Source organism: Homarus americanus, unplaced genomic scaffold (genome assembly GCF_018991925.1).
Source record: "Homarus americanus isolate GMGI-L3 unplaced genomic scaffold, GMGI_Hamer_2.0 scaffold11022, whole genome shotgun sequence".
In the NCBI taxonomy this organism is placed as follows: Eukaryota; Metazoa; Arthropoda; class Malacostraca; order Decapoda; family Nephropidae; genus Homarus; species Homarus americanus.
Window position 1 is genome coordinate 2,960,294 of NW_024737068.1, and position 6,000 is coordinate 2,966,293.

The window sequence follows — 6,000 nt, forward strand, 5'->3', positions numbered from 1 at the left end:
GGTCCTGAACACGGACTTGGGTGCCGACACTCAACCTGGGGAGAGAACGGGCGTGGTCGTTGTAGCGGGCGACGACGTCCTGAACACGTTCGGCGGCTCGGCGATCACAATCCTCTGTCTTGGCCTGCCACTCCTTGGAGAAGGATTGAGGGTGAGCAGGGACACAAGAACGAAGGGGGCGTCCATACAAAACCTGGGCAGGGGAGCGTCCGGTGTAGTTGGGTGTGTTGCGGAGTTCAAGAAGACCCCGGTCGAAGGCCTCGCAGTCAATATTCCCAGAAGGGGCCACCTTAAGGATGAGGTGCTTCAAGGATTTGACAGCAGCCTCAGCGTGGCCGTTGGACTGCGGGTAATGGGGCGATGACAACACATGCCGGACTCCCCATCGGTCAAGGAACGCAGCAAAGTCCCGGCTTGTGAACTGAGGCCCTCCGTCGGTTCGCAGGCGTACAGGAACGCCCACGTCACGGAAGTAGTGGCGGAACTTGCTGATGGTGGCGGCAGACGTCGTGTCATTACCGCCCTTGATGACAACCGGCCAACCAGAGAGACGGTCGACGATAACCAGGAAGGACTTTCCTGACACACAGAAAAAGTCGGCCGACACGAATCAAAGGGGCGGGTGGGGTTGTCGTCACTCATGAAGGGTACCTGCTGCTGGCTGGGTTGTAATACGTGGCGGGGCTTACACACCTGGACAGCATTGGAGATGTCGGGGTCGATGCCAGGCCGGAACACAGTCTGTCGTGCACGTCGTTTGGTGGCCTCAGCTCCACGGTGACTGTCGTGAAGGCGAGCCAAGGCGTGGGGACGTGATGCAGCAGGGACAACTACCGAAGGAGAGGTGTCACTGGCCAGAGGTAGGGGTAGGGCGGCAGCAGGGTAGTTGCTGCTCCCTTCGTGCACCCTGTTGGCGTGTCTTACCTCAAGAATAGGTTTGGGGAAGTCCTGGGAGATGATGGCCAACTCTTGACAATGTCTGTAGGACAGCAAAGGAGTCGGGACACCGTTATGCACATCAATCCAGGCTTGACACGACCTGTTGCCAAAGGTGACTTGTGCTTGGAGTGAACCCAGGGCCGGGGTCATCTGTGAACCATCTGCCATAAAGCGGAGATCCTTGGGGGGCGGTCCTAGATCACTTGGAGAGAGCCCCAAGCATTGCAAATGCTGGGGACCGATGACTGTAGCATCAGCGCCGGTGTCGGGCAACATCTGGAGACGGGATGACACACTGCGGTAGGTCACAATGACACTGATGTACTGGGGAACTTTGGTCCTGGGACGCGGGGGGGAGCACACATTCCTAATATGGCTCCAGCGTTGTCCAGGGTCGTCGTGCCTCTGATTGGGAGACTGTGGGCGGCCCTCTCTGGTAGAAGGGCGCTGAAGTTTCCGTTGACGCTGTTCCTTGGGTTTGTTGGAAGGGCAACACTTGTCATAGTGGCCCAGACGGCCGCACACATTGCACTGGACGCGTTTGGCTGGGCACCGTACTGTGAGTGACCAGTGGCCCTTACGGTCACAACTGTTGCAGGTAGACTCAGCAGCTGGACACACCTGTGTTCCGTGGTGCTTACCACAGTTGTTACAAAATGAACCGGGCATGGACGTGGTGGGCGAAGGCGTAGGAGCAGACTTCTTGTCCTTCTTGTACCGGGAAACAGCGCGTACAGCTGTAGGGCGAGCACGGATGGCAGAGGTGGCACACCTGGCAGCCTCATAGGAGCGACATATCGTCAACACATCCTGAAGAGAAGAGGAAGAGTCGAGGGAGGTGAGGCGTTGGACAAGTTCCTAGTCCTTAACACCCATCAAGATCACCTGCTTCAACTGGGTCTCCTCGCACTGCTGGTGGTGGCCTAGACATATATCTACCTCTTCCGAGGCTCCCTTAAGACGTACATAAAAAGTCCAAAGACTCACCCTCCATCTCTGTCTGCAGCTAAACAATTCCCTCTGCGCAGGAAGGCTTCATTTCTGCTGTCCTTTGGTGTTGCCGTTGTAGGAGCGTCCAGTACCTCCTCTACAACAGCGAAGAGGTTGGGGGTACCTGCAACGGCGTATGTTCTAAAAGACACGCTGAATTTCCAAGGACAGGCACATGCGCAGCTGGATGAGTTGTTTAGGCTGTGACAAACTCTGGAGATCCACCATTGTAGCATAATCAGTCCACCGTCGCCGCCATTCACGAAAAGTCTGGAAATTCACATCAGGCTTCAAGATGGGCGGTGTTTGAGCTGCTGCTTTAGGTGGGGCTGGGGGACGTGAAGGAAGCATGGATGAGGTATCTGAACCAGTCAGTACCGAGGCAGTGTTAGAGCCAGGGGCTTGGTTAACAGTGAGGCGAGATATCAAGGCTTCAAACCGTGCACTGTCTTCCACTCTCCGTTGGTGGTCTCGTTCTGCCTCTGCTTGCCTTCTGTGCTCATCCGCCAAACGTCTGTGAGCTTCATCCTCGCGTCTCTCATCTCTCATAAACTTTATTAAGGCAATTATCTCTGGAGATAACGCTGAATGTTGAGGAGGTGAAGGGCTGTAGCGATGTTGTGGGAGCTGGGCGGCCTGGTCATCCCATCTCTGGGGACTGTCATCCGCTTGACTCATCCGGAAAGCGCTGGGTCCACGGCTATGTAAGGCATGAGACATAACTACTTTATCTGTGTACTGTGTCTTAAATCAGTGTTGACCGGTCAGCCCGTCGTATCAACAAGATTTCAGACAAAAAAATTTAATTAAATACACAGATAAGTAGGTTATATATATAAAATATATATAAGAAACCGCGCGGTCAGCAAGTGTTAGTACATGTATGTGTGTGTGTGTGTGTGTCCCAGGCAGGCAGAGCGTCTCGCCCCAGCTGTGAGGGGGGGTGGAGGCGGCGCTGTGAGGGAGGGGGGTGGAGATAGGAGTAGCTCAGTCGCTCTCTGTAAACGGTCAGAGGAGGGTGCGCTGAGCTCTACATCCCACACCCACAAATGCCCAGAACATGCCGTATACCTTGGAAATCCGTTCGAACAAGGTCACACATGAATGGCACGAAACACACAATGCACTAAGGATTTTGGGAACTGCGAGGGCGAGGAGTCCATAAGCCGGCTTTCCACAAACTTTGCACTGTCACTCGTAATTATCCAGTAAAAGTACTCACTGTGTCATGTTATGTTCTGGATAATAAGTTCAATATACAGGAGAGAACATAAACACCTGTATAGATTTTGTAGGTTCGGTTTACTGGATAAGAGATATGTACACAAGGAGAGTAGCGCTCCTCAGCTTGGCTCCTTGTCAACTGCTATAGACGACGTATGGCAAGTGATACATTAGCAGCTTCCATACGTCGCCAGGCTTTGATAATTAAGCGTGTGGGATATGTGGTAATAACATTGCCTGCGCTGCTAGCTAGAGCTGAATAAATAAATGGAGCACATACATAGCTATACGCCATAATACATAATCCAGCATGCATAATATACATACAATTATGATCATATTATAATGATTATGTCACTGTGTTACAATGTGGCTGTGTTGTTATAATGTAGTGATGGGTTGTCAGACCACAACTTACGTTTCAGAAACAGTCCAGACCTGACTCAACATTAGGGGGGTCAAGTGTAAGGGTAACCCTCGCTGCCACTCAAGGGTGTTACAAATCAACCAGTTCCCCTCCACATGTCACAAGGCCCCAACAAACATGTAAGAAGGCACCTGCCGACTCTCTCCCAATATACACAATAACCTACATCGCAGAAGAAGTCCAGACCTGACCTCACATTAGCCAGGTCAAATGTAACCCTCGCAGCCCAAGTCAAGGGGCCACAAATCAACCAGAGCCTCTCATGGCACACGGCCCCACCAACGATGTTAACAGGCAAGCATTCATCAGAAGATTCCTCCAATATATACAACAACTTTAGTCTCAGAAAAAGTCCAGACCTGACCCTACATTAGCTAGGTCAAATGTAAGGAGACAGCTGCCCCCCCCACCGATCAGCTCAACCTGACGGCTCACCTCCCAATATATAGGATGTCCTAGTCCTCCCTCACGAGAGAGTGTGTCTTGTAACCAAGAAGGGCCAGCAACTACGTCCCCAGTCCCGCTCGTAGCCCTCCCTCAGGGGAGCAGCGAGAGGGAGTCAGAGAGACAGATTCGGGGAGAGAGAGAGAGAGACACACAGGGATAGGAGGAGGAGGTCCACCACAGCCCAGTCCCGCTCACGGGAGGAGAGTCACGCAAAACTTCCCTCCCCGACTTCCCTCCCGTGTCCCAGCTAAGCAGTCGCCCTCCCGACACCAGTGTTCCAGCTAAGCAGTCTCCCTGCTAGGCCTCCCCTAGGTCAGAGCTTTCCATGGGATGAGTTACTGATGTGGGAAGTGTATTCATTTCATGTTCGTGTCCGAGAATCAGTGTCTAGTAACGTAATGTGATGTCCTAGTAACGTAAATATAGTGTCCTAGTAATTTCAATAGAAGGTGTTATTAATGTGTTCATGTCATGTTCGTAATTAATAAAGAGTTGTAACGAAGCTGTGTTTGAGAAGTCGCCCTTAAGACGTAATAGATGTGTGTTGACGCATAAGATAAGATAAGTGTAAGTCCAGTTCAAATAACCAACATTGGCCAAGCTACCAAAATCTTCCTCGCTTTTACATTCTCTTACTATCAATATTCTACTTATATGTAATCTTCTTCTTGTGAGATTTGCCTCATTATATATGATAACAAAGAGATTTACAGAGGAAGAACAATTGGATATAAATTGTAGATATAATCTGGGACAGGTGTCAATATCTAATATACGATAGGACTAGGAGTGTGTCTGTCTGTCTGTCTGTCTGTGTATGTGTGTGTCTGTTCTGGGCAGCCGAAATAGCACAATCGTTTTTCATCAAACTTTGTGGAAAAATCGCAAAAAATTCGTAGAGTGGAATAAACCTGGTCCCATATCGATGGTTTCTTTAGGCAGCCATTAATTTACCATTTTATTTATGCTGGAAAACGATGCAAGTCTACGGACTTGGCGCACCCTCATTCGTTGTACGCTGTCAGCCCATGATTGCAGTTATCTTACGTCTCCTTCCTCCCCCCACTTTTTTTCTTAGCCTACTTTTTTTTAATGTTATTTGGATTAGAAAAAGGAAGAAAAATGAGTAAATAGAAGAATAAAGAAGGGGAAATAGAAAATAGTTAGAGGAACAGGTGGGGGGGAGCTGAGTTTCACCAGACGACCTAACAGCTACAGTGTATACTTATTCCTGTGGGTGACTGTACACGGAAAAGGAGAAGAGATAAAAAGATAATAACAGGAATGCATGGAGAAGATGACTACAATAGACACAGGGTGAATATAGACAGTGAAACAGACAGGAGATTGACAAAAATAGACAGATTCATACATGCACAAATAGACAATATGGCAACTAACATGACAGACAGACAGCTTACTGACTGGTTCAAATTAGATAAACAGGCAGACACACACCAACAACGGATAAGACAGACAGATTTGACGACACAAAGAGTACAGACCGGCTTACATTCAAACACCATGCAGACGAACAGACAGTTGGGATGGCAATAGACAGGACGGATAGACTTGAGACAGATTAGAAGGCAAATATAAACAAGAATAACACCAAATTGACCATAGCAGCGTCAGTGAGGGTAGGAGGTCTTACATCCACCAGCGTAAACAATAAGACGCATTGAAAACTAACACCCTAGCGCGTAAGGAACATTCATGGTCGGTCAGTCATGTGAGATGGGCCTAAAACTGACTAACGTAGATGATGACTATGATGACTTAACACAGGTGATGACTAAAGCAGATGGTGTCCAATATAACCAGAATCAAGGTCACTTCTCTTCATAATATAATTTATCTCGGAATGATCATCGGTGATTCATAATAGTTTTTTTTATGATTGTAGCCTCTCCTTATGGCGAATATTTCGGTAATTAATTATTCTAACCTTTATTTTATCCCTTCTTATAGTA